General features: G+C 34.1%; 1 protein-coding gene and 1 non-coding gene across 3 annotated transcripts in view; one reads left to right on the top strand and one right to left on the bottom strand.

Moving 5' to 3' along the window:
* LIMS1 (LIM zinc finger domain containing 1) overlaps positions 1-14,948 on the top strand; it is a 210,761-nt gene that overhangs the window by 109,544 nt on the left and 86,269 nt on the right. The gene's annotated exons all lie outside the window — the stretch shown is intronic.
* Positions 4,408-4,512, bottom strand: LOC127558460 (U6 spliceosomal RNA). Its single transcript, XR_007952847.1, has one exon. It is a non-coding gene; the product is annotated as a U6 spliceosomal RNA (small nuclear RNA).

Raw genomic sequence — 14,948 nt, 5'->3', positions numbered from 1 at the left:
TACCTCCCAGTGTTGTCAGGAAGATCAAGTGAGATAATGTATGTAAATTACCCTATAAACTTTCAAATGCTACAGAAATCTCATCTATTACATTTATCATTTATTCTCTAGAGTAGAGTGGTCATTACAATGAGTCAGAAATTGGCTTCCTTGTAAGATTGTTTTTATTTACTCTATCATATTCAAGTAAATTGTTCTCCTGATTCTCCTTAACTTTTTCCTAGATTAATGCATTCTAGTTTCAGAATTGTTAATATTTATTTCCTAAGTTACAATAATATTCCATTACATTTGTAATGTGGGCTTGGCCCATTCTCAGAGGAGTCATTTCTATGGTAGTAGTTATGGAAAGATAGTTTAGAGCAATGGGCAGAATACTAGACTTGAAATCAGGAAGACCTGTTCAGATCCTGTATAAGCTAATTTACTAGATGCATGTGACCCTGGGCAAGTCACTTAATTTCTCAGTGCCTTAATTTCCTGATTAGTAAAATGAAACAGCTGAAATCATTGGCCTTTGAAGCCTCCTTCAAATGTAAATCTATAATTCTGTGAAACTTAGTTGACTCCAGATATGTGCCTGGGAGTTGAGCAGACTACCCAGAATTCCTCAGGTTCTTATGATAAGTATTAATATCTCTTGAAGGAGTTTGGGGAAAAAATTAAAAAATAGTCATGCAGGAGAAACTAATATTTAAAGAAAGGGAACCTCATGAAGGATTATCTGATCCAGGAGTGTGTTAGTAAGAGAAATTCAAATTATTATCTCTAAAGGGATAATTTTTTGAAAATTAATAAACTATATGGGGGCAAAAGTAACATTTGAAAAGTTAAAAAACTTAAAAAACTATGATCTTCTAAGAATGATTGAAATTATAAGGGCCCTAGAAGGACCAGAGAGCAAATTTCAATGTTGAGTTTTTCATTTAGACTGTCAAATAGCATTTTTAAAAAAACATATCCTCTGACTAGTTTTTTCAGTGGCTATATGACAGTGTCCTAAGGGCCCATTATTACAAAATAGGTGTTTAACTAGTGACTAGTAGTTAAGTGACATGTTGCACAAAAGAAATATAGAATAAGATCACAGTGGAGGATCCTTGACTTATGAGGCTTATGATGATTTCGTGGATTGCTTAAGTATGGAATAAACAGAGCATGCCAAAAAAAAACCCCAAATCACTTGCACTTGCATGCATGATGATGCTTGAGCCTCACAATAACTCTGTAAGACAGGTAGTACAGGTCTTGTTATTCCCATTTAATAGAATGGGACTCAGAGGAGCAAAATAATTAGTGCCAACTAAATTCTAACCCAAGGATTCCAAGTCTAGTGCTCTCCACAGCATCCCACATAAATAGTAACCTGGATTATGGAAATATTTGTCCCCATCTGATCCTACTAATGTTTTTGTGCTACATTCCTGATAACACCTTCATTGAGAATTTCAATTATCCACTTCAATTTAATTGATTTAAATTTAATTATCCAATTCAAAAATACTTTCCTTCTATTTTATGAGTCTATGTTCAGTAGGATAATTAATAATATGATATTTATAGTTATCATTTATATAGTACTTAAAGATTTTCACAGCACTTTACATTTAAGTCATTATTATAATTCCTATTTTACGGATGAGGAAACAAGGCATGGAATAATTAAGTGATTTGTCTAGAGTCATACAGGTAGGGACTATCTGAGATAAGATTCAAACTCAAGTCTTCCCAACTTCAAGTCCTGGACTCTGTCTACATCACCATTTTGCACACTAAGGAGCTAAATGTTAGAAAAAGGAGAAAAAAGAACAAGCATTTATTTAATGCTAACCACGTGCCAGGGTCTGGCCACTTTTACAAATATTATGTCATTTGATCATATTATGAAAGTAATTGTGGAAGTATCACAGAAGATGGGGATAATTGTAAGAGTTATTTATTTGTTGTTTGTTCATCTATTTATTTATTTTATTGGTAATGATTTCTCCTAAGTCAGATCTCTGTTCTAGATCTTCTACCAAAGTGGATTTTTAAAAATTGCTTCACAATTTAAAAGTGGGAAAAGTTTGGACCTTTAAAGGATTCAGAAGAGAAGTATAAACATAAGTTACACTTCTTTTTGTAGTAGCAAAGAATTGGAAATTGTGTAGATGCTCATCAATTATGGTATATGAAGTTAATGGAATATTATTGTTCTATAAGAAATGATAAGTAAGCTGATTTCAGAAAAGCCTGGAAAGACTTACATGAACTGATGCTTTAAGTGAAGTGAACAGAACCAGAAGAACATTATACACAGCAACAACAAGATTATGTGACAATTAACTGTGATGAACATGGTTCTTTTCAACAATAAATTGATTCAAGGCAATTCCAATAGACTTGTGAGGGAGTCATCCACATCCAGAGAGAGAACTATGGGAATTCAGTTGGATCAAAGCATAGTATTTTCACCTTTTTTTTGGGGGGGGGGGGTTGTAGTGTTTGCTTGTTTTTTTTTTTTTTTCTCTTTTTTTGTGTATGTTTTTTTTCATCTTTTGATCTGATTTTTCTTGCACAACATGTCGAATATGAAAATATATTTAGAAGAATTAACATGTAATACCGGAAAAACTAAGGCAAGATAGAGACTAGAGAGTTTTTAATATTTTATTTGAAAGGGAGAGATTTACTGGGACCAAATGGATCCATGGTTTGATCCCAGGGCTGAATGAGACTATCGTCTCCAAGAATCCAGCATCCAGCCAGCAGCCAGTAGCCAATGAGAGTTCTCAATGACATATTTATACACAGTAGCTAAACAAAGGCAGAGGGGTGAAGTCTAAACTCAGATGAGAGGGAATCTCTAAGTAGGAACCAGGCCTTAAATTCTTACCAACTGGGAGTTAAGAAAGTTTTGGACTGCAGACACAAAGTCTGGAGTCCCCCTTTCTGAGTTTACACATTGATAATTTATAACCTTAGAACAAATAGCCTTGAGTTATATCAGTCTTCATGAACCAAAGAGGGACAGGGGGGTTTTCAAGTAAGGAGATTGAGGCAGGACCAATTAGGGAAACTGAGGCAGGACCAGTTAGGGAAACTGAAGCAGGACAATTAAAAGAACAGTGGCACAATACACACAGTTTAACTTTAATATATGCTTGCTGTCTAGGAGAAGAAGGGAAAAGGAAAGGAAAAAAAATTAGGAATCCAGGATTTTGCAAAGGTGAATGTTGAAAACTCTTTGCATGAATTTAGAAAAATAAAAATCTGTTATAAAAGAAAAGAAGTCCTTATTGTTGTTAAGTCCTTTTCAGTCATATCTGATTCTTTGTGCACCCATTTGGGATCTTTTTTTAACAAAGATATTGGAATAATTGGCTATTTTCTTTTCCAGTTCATTTTATCAATGAGGAAACTGAGGCAAACAGGATTAAGGGACTTGTCCCGTGTATTGCTACACAACTAGTAAATTCCTAAGGATGGATTTGAACTCGTGACTGAATCTTGTTGATTCCCAGCCCAATGCTCTATCCACTACATCACCCAGCTGCCCCAGCAGGCTGTTAGAAGGGGAAGGCAAGAGTGGTGAAATAGGAAGAATGTTAGATGAATGTTAGAGTCCAAGATCTTGGCTTCAGATTTCAGCTTTGATACTTTGATCTCTTTGATCTCTGGGTCACGTAAAAAAGAGGAGACTGAACTAGATGATCTCTAAGAATTCCTTGATGGCTCCAAATCTGGGGTCCTCATTGTCCTGCCTGCGTCTTTCTACCCAGAAAACAGTTTGCTCTTATGTTTATCTCATATTCTTTGCTGATTCTGTCTTTAATGCATTATTTGCCCAAAGACTATGAGTAAAATAGCTATTTGCAAGTCTCTCCCTCCAAAACCTTCGTGTGCCATATAAATGCTAGATATTATTCTTGTTGGTATCATATCAGTAACACTGCTTTCCAAAGTTGTGCATCTCTGTGGCTTCTGCTGCTTCTTTTAGCTGGCATTATCTTTATAGTTTCCATGGAAGCACTTTGAAAAGGACAATTAATTTAAGAGTCAATATGTGGCCTGGGTAGTTAGAATTCTTGGAAACGTTTGTGAATATTCAGATATAACCTCCAAGGAAACTATGAAGTATGGTTATCTAAATCCAACCAGATGACCCCCAGAAAAACCAAGATTTCCGTTAATTTGAGGGTCATCAGTTTGACTACTTTTCTTTCACTCTGTATCATTATGAAAAAGTTAACCAAAGATGCATATTATTAAAATTCTCCATTAGAAGAAATGTTCAAAAATGCCTTTGTTTCTTTAACCTAAATAAATAACACAAAAAATCTGAATGCACTGTTATTTTAATTATATCTTGTTTGCAAATGAAGAATCATTTTATCTCCCTCCTACCTCTTCTCTGCTTCATTGAGAAAACAAGAAAAGTAATTCTTACAATTAATTGTCATTCTTGTGCAGACGCCATGTTAATCTTCGCTGCATCATTCTAATTTTGATATGTATGCTGACTAAGTTAACAGTTAAATGTACTTATTTATAAAATGTGTTAGGAAGAAGAGAAGAAGCAAATGGGCACTAAATTGCCATTTAGGCCTGGACCTAATGTCAATTTGGAAGGGCAAAAACAAGTGCCAAATGGGAATGGCATTGATTTACAATCTACTTATCTGATCTGTATGTAGAACTACTCAAGGGACAAGAAAGACACACACACACACACACACACACACACACACACACACACACACACACAGAGAGAGAGAGAGAGAGAGAGAGAGAGAGACCGACCTGCAGAGAGAGACAGAGACAGAGACAAACAGAAACTTGAGAGAATGAGAAGAAGGGGTGAATGGAAGTTGGGAATGGGGATGATTCTAAGCCCTAGATAAGGAACTATGGAGTTATAGAATCTCTCATTTGAAGAAGATCTTGGAGACATCATCCAATTCAGCCTCTACCTTAAACAAGAATCCCTACAAAAATGATGATGGCTAAACATACATATAGTGCATTAAAATTTGCAGAGCTCTCATTATATTTTAACTAGTTAATGCTACTATAGCAGATAGGGGGAGATATGATAGGATTGCAAGTTGATGTTTTGGGAAGACCCCAAAATATATCAAGAAATCTTAGTTTTAGTCTATTCTGTATATAACCACAAGTTAATTGAGCCTTTTAATTGATTCCCTTATATAGAAAACTGAGGTGAGAAGAAACAATCTATATAAATGATCATTTATTAGCTCTTTTGGTATTTTGAATTTCTTTTTCTCTCCTTATTGGAGAGCTTTATTTTTTGAATTTATTTTTTAATAATAACTTTTTTATTTTCAAAATACATGCAAAGATCATTTTTAACATTCACTCTTATAAAACCTTGTGTTCCAAATTTTTTCTCCCTCCCTTCCTCCTACTCCCTCCCCTAGACATCAAGTAATTCAATAAATGTTAAACGTGTGCAATTCTTCTATACATATTCCCACAATTATCATGCTGAATAAGAAAAATCAGATCAAAAAGAAAAAAAGGGAAAGAAAACAAAAAGCAAACAACAAAAAAAAGGTGAAGATACTATGTTGTGATGCACATTTATAAAATGTGTGTCTTGTTTTCATTAGAAAGTAGGTAGAAAGAAAGAATAAGGGGGCCTGGAAAGCTGAACTTTGGAAAGTATGTGACCAAAATGCCATCTGTTGCAAAACCGAGATGACCAAGGTGCACTTTCCTAAAGAAGGACAAGAGGCATCAAGATGCCATCAAGTTCAGGAAATAATTAAGTTAAATAATTAACTAAGTAATTAGGCAGGAGGAACAAGCTAATTTGAGTTTTGCTGAAAGGAACATTTGTATAGCAGATAGAAAGCCAGCATCAGGGGTTCAATTCCTTATTTTACACATAGCATAACTGTGTGAAAGTCAATCTTTCATTCCAACACTAATTTGCAGAACAATGATAGACCTTCATTGATAGAGTTCCTGTATCCAACCCAATTAAATCATAGAAACTGGACCAAATAAGAAGCTATAATTAAAAATAGCTTGTTAGTAATGCAGTTTGGTGACATGGTAGATGAGGTGCTGGATTTAAAATCAGGAAATCTGAGTTCTACTCTTGCTTTTTAGCTGTATGACTCTTGACATGTTCTATGACTCCTCCTCCTCCTTCTCTTCCTTCTTATCACCATCACTATCATTTACGTAGTATCTATTATATGACAGGCACTGTGCTAAGTCCTTTACAGTGATTATCTCATTTGATTCTTGAAATTAAAAGTAGATGCTATTATCCCCATTTCACAGGCAGGGAAACTGAGGCAAGCAAAAATACTTGCCCAAGATCACAAACTACTATTTGCTGCTCAGATCTTCCTAACTCAAGGCCCTGTGTCCACTACATCAATTAGCTTCTCTCATCCTGTACTCCTCATTTCATCTGTTAGATGGGGATAATATCATCTACTATTGTAGAGCTGTTGGGAAGATCGAATGAGATTATAAATATGTATAAGCACCATCTTTTTAAATGCTAACTACCTCACAGTAATAATTAGGACATGGCATTAGGCGCTTTCATGTCCTTATTTTGTATTTCAAATATTTTTTTTTCTTTCCCTTCTCCCTATCTCCTTCTCTAGATGGTAAATAATCCAACATATGTTAAATGTGTGCAATTCTTCTATACATAATTTCTGTTTCCTTTAAATGGTATTTTCTCTTAATGTGGCTCCTCTCACCAAGGATGAATATATTGTATTCTTCACCAGCTCAGATGTTATCCAAATTTTACTTTAAGGCCAAATTCTTTTCTTTATTCTGTAGATTGTTTAATACCTTACTCAGTAAATAATAATCTTTGGTTTGAAGGGAATTATTGTTAACTATTTAATTATTTTTATTGTCTTCACCCTTGATATACTTAACTCCTTCTACTTGTTGTGTATTTCTTTGTTGTGACTACAGAATAATTCAAAAAGTAAAGTTATATCATTTTCTTGTGAAATCTGGGTTAACTCCCATTAACAACTAAGTCCAACACGGGGACTATATACCATTCTTTTGAAATTTTGTTCAATTGGATGTTCCTTAGCTGAGGTTTGAGGATACTTTCTTATAGATATGACTGTTTGTTGTTATCAGAAATGATCTGTGCCTGAATTAGAGGAGCAAAGAGAAATGAAAAAAACAAAGTTTCCGATTTCAGAAATGAAGCAATTTTTTTAAAGATGTTGATATCAAGATTATACTGTTTCCATAGGAGCTGGTGAACATTTCAATGATTTGATGAGAATAATTTTGGTATGAGAGGCACATTTTGACAGCTCAGTAGATCCAAAGTTCATGGCTTGTAGTGCCAAATTGAGGGAAGGGAGAAAAGAGCAGATTTTGAGTACATACCACTGAATTCCAGGAAAGGGAGAGGAACCATGTTTCTTGCCCACAGTGCTCAGACAAACAGTTGCTGATTCTCGTCTCTACTCGTCTTGGAATGTATAAAACAAGCTTTTATTTTGTCTCCTGTCATGCCCAAGAACTTTTTGATTTTTTAAAATAAAAGTTTATTTTAGAAAACCATATCAGATATTTGGATATTATGAAGTGCATGGTAGGTGGGTAGAGCAAAATGGAATTAAATTTGGCAGCATTATAGGGATCCATATGGCATATGTCTATCTGACTTTAAGGTAATTAACATTGTAAAAATCTAGTTTTGAAAAAAAAAGACATTAGGAAGCAATTATTCACTTAACAATATGACTAAAAATAAAATACCTTTGGTCAAAGAACTTCCTTGATGAACTTTACATGATGCAATTTACAGAAATGAAATTTAGCCACATCTTTTCTGGAATATATCTGTGCCCTAAATTGCAGCATACCCCAAATTCCCTTCCATGGACTTGAGTATCATATGTTTAAAGACTGAAAAGGAATCTCAGAGGTCATTGAGGCTATTAATCCTCTTAGTTTACAGGTGGGGAAACTTGAGTCCCAGAAAAGTGAAATGACTTGCCTAGACATAGTGTTAAAGCCAAGATTTGAAAAGGAGATGCTTAAAATTCTAAATCCTATGCTTGTTCCACTGCTCCAGGCTATTCCTTCTTTAAACCTTATGATATTTGTGAATAGGATTAACCTTTAGAGCTGGGAATGGGGCTGATTATTGTTTCTTTTTTTTTTTTTCTCTTGATGAGAGTTTAGATTTATAGCCAGAGTTTGTGGATTTAATTATGATCTTGGATAAGTCAAGTTCTTCAGGCCTCAGTTTTATTGTCTGTAAAAGATATGTTTAACAAAGGAACTTTGAGGTCCCTTCTATGTCTAAATCAATGATCTTAATACTATAAATTATTAAATACTTTCTTTGTGCAAGATGTTAGCTAGTATTTAAAAAAATCACCACTGATATATCTTTATTGTAACTCAAATTTATAGACATGTAGACATTTAGATATATATCACTTTAAAGTTTGCAGAACCTTTTCTCCCTGGCTGTACCCCATATCTGTAATGTTCTCCTTTTTTCCCTTCTAAATGTTGACCTCCCTGGTGTCCTTTAAGTCTAGATTAACATCGTACCTCCTACAGGAAACTTTTTCCTACCCTTTTTAATTCCAGTGCCTTCCTTTTGTCAGTTATTTCTTATTTATCCTGTATATAACTTGTTATATTTGTTTCTGTGTTCCAGTGCCTTCCTTCTGTCAATTATTTCTTATTTATCCTATATATAACTTATTATATTTGTTTCTGTGCTTTTTCCCCTAATTAAATTGTAAACTCTTTGGGGGCAAGATCTGTCTTTTGCTTCTTTTTGTACTTATTTGTTTGCGTGTTGCCTCCCCCATTAAACGTCCCAAAATCAAGGATTGTCTTTTGCCTCTTTTTGTATCTCCAAGAATTAGCACTGTGCTTTTCAGCCTTAGTACTTAATAAATGTTTATTGAATTGAATGTATATTTCATTTGAACTTCAAAACAACTTTTTGAAATAGGTATTATAGATATTATTACCTATATTATTTGCAAATATGGAAACTGAGGCTTAGGGAAATTAAGTGAAATAGTATTTGAAATAGACCTTCCTGGCTCCAAGAACAATCCTTTATTCACTATTCTGCAATACCATCTCTTTATTTTTTATAATGCTTAGGGTTCATAATTTGATGAAGAAAGATAGAAACTTTCTGCAATCAGCCTCTTATTTTTCAGATTTGTTAGTTATGTATTACATAACGAACCATTCTTTTTCCATTTGTCAGCTTTCCATTCAAAAATGAGATTTCTGAACAAGCACCTGATGAGAAACCCATAGAATCCCCACCCTTTATTGGCCATCCTTCAGTCGGAGGTCATACAATATATACAATGGAACTTCACTACAGTGGCACTTGAGTACATGGATTCAGGTCCTTTCCTTCATTACTACCATTATGGTCTTCATTTAATTTCTTCTTTTTTCCCCCTTTTTCTGAGGCAATTGGGGTTAAGCAACTTGCTCAGGGTCACACAGCTAGGAAGTGTTAACTATCTAAAACCGGATTTGAACTCAGGTCCTCCTGACTTCAGGGCTGGTACTCTATCCACTGAGCCTTCTAAACGCCCCTTCATTTAATTTCCATGTTCTTCCCCACCCTCATCTGTAAAACAAGGGATTGTACTAATTGGCCCCTTTCCAGGTTGATCATTTGATAAATATCATTTGTTTAGCATTAGATAGCCATATTCCTCTCTGGCTATCATAATATATAGTCTAATTTTAAGATCACAAAGAAACTTTAGAGATAAAGACAATGACAACTCCAAGATGAAGTGACTTGGGAAGGCATTGCTGATACAACAAGCCTGTAATTGGATTATAATCCATGCCTGTAGTTTTTCCTCTCCTTGTTCAGTCATTTTCAGTCACAGGATTTTCTTGGCAAAGATGCTGAAGTGGTTTGCCATTTCCTGCTCCAGCTATTTACAGTTGAGGAAACTGAGGCAAACAGAGTTATCTGATTTGCCCAGGGTCACACCTGCCTAAAACCAGATTTGAATTTAGGAAGATAAATCTTCTTCACTTTAGGCTCAGTGAAGAGCACTTTAAAACAATTTGAGGAGGAGGGCAGGTTCCAGACATTAATGATGTTTTTATTTAACATATATTGGTCTACCTGCCATCTAGGGAAGGGGGTGGGAGGAAAGAGGAGAAAAATTGGAACAAAAGGTTTTGCAATTGTCAATGCTGAAAAATTACCCATGCATATATCTTGTAAGTAAAAAGCTATAATAAAAATATTAATATTTTAATTAGTTAATTAATTATTATATATTGTTATTATAACATTAACATAATGTTTTCTGATGAGTTTTTCAAAAGAATGTGGTGATTTGTTTGGTGACCTTTGCTTATAAGGTGAGACAATAATCCAAGCATTTTTGTTAACAAATCTGGTAGGTGACATTAGTCAAATTGGGGTGTCAGGAATATGATGAAGTATGCTCATGGGTCCAGCAGCATGTCTCAGAGGCACATTTCAGAGGAAGTGACTCTCTACCTTGATGGCTTTTTTAAAATAGCTTTTCCGCAAAGAACATATCTCCATGGCTTGCCCTTTTTTTCTTGTTTGTTTCAAGAATTGTGGTGATCTTTTCCCACATTCTTCACTTCATGAGTTTGAACTTGAACCCACACACAGTGGTAAGTGTTGGGGTTTGAACCTCTTTCTGCAAATCCACAAAAACATGTTGGTTAATGCCTGTAACCAAGAAGACACAGTCCACCTTAGGAGCCTTCATTTAGAACAGAAACCGGGAGTTGGAGGTGTAGCTGTGTCCTTTACAGGACTTTTAACTTGGTTGTGTATTCATGTATATGTGGGTGTACATATTCCCACACATAAAAAACATGTCTGAACACAGAAAGGTTATTTGTGTTGTCCTGGAGAAATGTTTCCCCTGTCAATGATTTATTCTAGGTGTATAAAGGTTTCACTTCTATCAAGCTCCAGGTCTTAGTTGCAAAATATAAAACCTATCCCTTGTTCTATGTCTTAAATGGAAATCAGTGACTTGGAAATACACAGGTGCTCAGCCAACTCTCAAGCTTGCCTGAAGTTAGAGCTATGAAAGCTGGTGGGGATAGCTTGTTAACAGCTGTTCAGGCTCAAAAGTTTACTGTCACCTTACTTAACAAATTATTGCGAAAACATTAACTGATCATTAAATACCACTAATTGACCATTTGGGGGGGGAGTGATACATAATTATATTTGAAGTTTCTCCAGTGGTGCGTGAAGGGCTTACTTGGAATAGTACACTGAAAATTGAAGTTTAACAAGCTTAGGCAAAAACTAGGGCTGATTGTAGTTTGATATTTTCCTCATATGTGAAGTGTTGAGTTCATATATGCAAAATACTGTATAATTCCCTGCAAGCATGAAAAGTGCTTGAATTTTCACATTCTTACTATAGGAGCCTTTTCTAAAAATCTATAGTGTATTTAAAAGTTTATATTGTATTACATAAAGTTTATATGGAGTTACTTATAAAATCTATATTATGTAAATTCTTTAATGTGAATGCAAAAAGCATTTTGAAATGCAAATGAAATCATCAATTGAAGCTTGAAAATTATTTTCTAAAATTTCTCAAATGTATATTTAAAAATTTCTCAAATGAAGATTAGATCATCTAATCATTTTATAAAACCAGAACTCCAGGAGGGCAGTGAGCTAGATCATATAGGGTAACAGGTTAGCAGAGCCTGGAATTCTGACCTCTAAATCTACTTTTCTTTCTATGACATTCCATGCCTTTGGCCTTCCAAATCAGTTGGGTGTTTATTAAGTTAGGCCTTATGCTGAGCATTATGTTACTTGCTTTGAAAGTTATAAAGAAATTTAAAATAGACTATCCCATGGAATTCATAACTGATTGAACAGAACAAGGCTAATACTTCTTAAAAGTTTAAAAAAGAAGTCCTGGACTGTAGAATATTGATTATATTTGCAATAGGAATTCCTAGAAATAAGAAAATATTGGTTTTCTTTCTAGGTTTTTCTGAAACCGTTCCTTCATTTTTTTTAGCACAATAATATTTTAACACATTTTAACACAATAACTGAGGTATTTCCTCAGTTTCAAATTATTTCCCACCACAAAAAGAACTACTAGAAATATATATGTGTCCTTTTGCTTTTGATCTTTTGGGGGCATAGCCTTAATACTTATATTGCTAGATCCCAGGGTATGCACAATTTTATAACCCTTAGGTGTAGTTCTAAATTGTTCTCTAGAATAGTACTTTCTTATTACAGATATGAATCATTTTGGACTGATTAATTAGCATTAATACAAGTTACCAAATTACTTAAACCTTTTGATCCAGTAATCTTCCCACTGTTGAATATATATCCCAAGAAAGCCAAAGATGGGAAGAGATATTTGATATATATATGGCAAAATAATGGTAGCATCAATTTTTGTGGCAGTAAAAAACTGGAATTAAAGGCATTTTTAAAAAATGTTACGGTAGAATGGAATCAGAAAGGGATTCTAGCATAGTGCATAGTATGCATAGTAGGTATTTAATAAATAAATCCTTGGTGACCTGACTTAAGAAGCTCTCCAGTCCAGGCTGCTTCCAGACAAGAATCCCCTTTGACACAAATAAGTAAACCCATTCTACTTTTGTACAGCTGTCATTATTGATGTTTTTTTCTTTGCATCCAGGATTAGATCTGCCTCTTTGCAGCTTTCATTAATTATAGTAAAATAGAAAAAAAAAAAAAAGATCTTTTCTGACATTTTTACTAACTTATAAGAATTGATTTAACTTAACCCTCATTTTATTCAAGACAATATTCATTTCTGGTCAGCAGACAAAGATTTTTTTTTTTCATGTTTCTTTTGTAGTTTGGGGTCTGGTATTTTACATTATATTTATCAAGCAACATGTGCTTATCAAACAGATTGTATCCCACACAGTCACGTGTTTCCTGCCTTGTCATGGCTTAGCTACTGAGCAGTTTTTCTTCACCTCAATCTGCCACATTTACATTTGAAAACATTTTTTAAAATCTTGACCTATCGATTTATTTATTTTTCATAAGAACCACCCACGTACCAGTTTTGTATGTGCATGTAGCTTACAGTGAATACAGCTGATTTTCATTTTATTTGGATAGCCATGAATCCTTTTTAAAATACCATAGTAAAATGTTTACTTCCTCTCAAAAAATTACTGAGGTCTATTTTGTTTCCTAATATTTTTGTTTAAAGGCAGAATGGTGGAATGGAATGAGGGCTGGATTTGGAATCTATAATTGGGGTTCAAATCTCAGCTTTGGCCCCTCTTCTACCAATATGACTTTGGTCAAGTCATTTAACTTTTCTGCTCAATTTCCTCAATTTTAAAATGAATTGCTTGATTTAGATGACCTCAGAGGTCTCTTCCATCTCTAGAACTGTGTTCTATGAACCTAGGATGAGGGAGTCACACATGTTTGAAAACTATGTGAATCCATCATCCTAAGTTAATAGAAGTTTGTAAACTTCACAGTCACTTTGCTTAAAAGTTTTCTCTTTGTTTTGAAGTTTCTATAGGATATTCATCATATGGCAAACAAAATCAGAATTCACTGAAACTTTTACAAGTCTCATCATTATTTAATTGAGACTAGATTAGGTTTTAAATAATTTTTGTTTTTTCTCCTCTGCATCTTCAAAAACTTGTTAAACAAGCATATATATATATGTATGTATGTATATATAATAGTCGGTTGGCAGATATTACAAATCAATTAAAAAATGTCTGTAGGGACACAGCCCTTCTTCGTTAATACTGATATAATGCAAAGACATTGGCCCATTAGTCAGAAGACCCAGATTCTAGTCTTAGCTGACAGCCAAAGCAATTCTTAAGGGAAGTTTTATATCTCTAGATGCTTACATGAATAAAACAGAGAAATAGATCGATGAGTTGGGCATGTAACTTAAAAAAATTTTTTTAAAACCCCAATTAAATACCAAATCAGAAATTTTGAAAATCAAAGGAGAGATCAAAGTCCACTCCAAATTCTATCATCAAAAGTATTAGGATTGGGATCAAGACATTTATAGAATAGTTATTCCCCATGCCTTGTGATTTAAAGACAGCAGGAAAAAAGCTTTTTTAAAAAGAGTCTTCCTCTTCTATGACTTTAAATTCTATTAGTGAATTATTTGATTCAATTTCCATTCAATAACATTAAATGCTTACATTATATCTTGTACTTTGTTAGAAATTGAGGATTAAAATTTAAAAAAAGAAAAAAGAAAAAACCAGCTCCTCCTCTCAAGGAACTTAAATTTTCCTGTAAAAGTAAGGGGAGAGGAGAGGAGAATAGTATGTACACAGATGAGTAAATTTAAAACACACAGAGTTAGTGTAACCCATGTCCTAATGCTAGAAGCCCAAAGGATTCTGGACTGGATCTAATGTTGGCCATCTGTCCCAAAGATGGTCAGTTTCTGTCTTTGACTTGTTACCTCTTTCCTGGAGTTTTGCTTTAGGGATATCTTCAAAATAAAACTTACCTGTTGCTCATAATTAAGTTTCAAATGTAGGTAATAGTTTCCATTTTAGACACCCAGTGCTAAAGAAGCATCTCCCCACCCACCCACACTTCAGCCCTGCATATTGTTTGAGTAAATCCACTGCCTTTGCTCTCCAGTTAGAAAATTGAACAGAAATTTTATATGACTTTTCCTTTCTCAAGGAACATGTTATATTAAGAAATCTTCTTTCTCTTTTATAATTAATTTGAATTTTTTTCACATAGCAAAAATCTGTTCTCGCTCCTTCCTACTCCCATCCTTCCCCATTGTAAATGGAAAAAAAAAAAAAACAAAAACAAATGTTACAATCACGATGTGCACTAGGAGAACAATTTCTGGTTCCAAATGATGTGTTTGGGGTTTAGCACCAAAGCA

Source organism: Antechinus flavipes, chromosome 3 (assembly GCF_016432865.1).
Source record: "Antechinus flavipes isolate AdamAnt ecotype Samford, QLD, Australia chromosome 3, AdamAnt_v2, whole genome shotgun sequence".
Taxonomy (NCBI): domain Eukaryota; kingdom Metazoa; phylum Chordata; class Mammalia; order Dasyuromorphia; family Dasyuridae; genus Antechinus; species Antechinus flavipes.
Note: the sequence above shows the minus strand (reverse complement) of the source record. Positions and strands in the feature narration are given on the sequence as shown.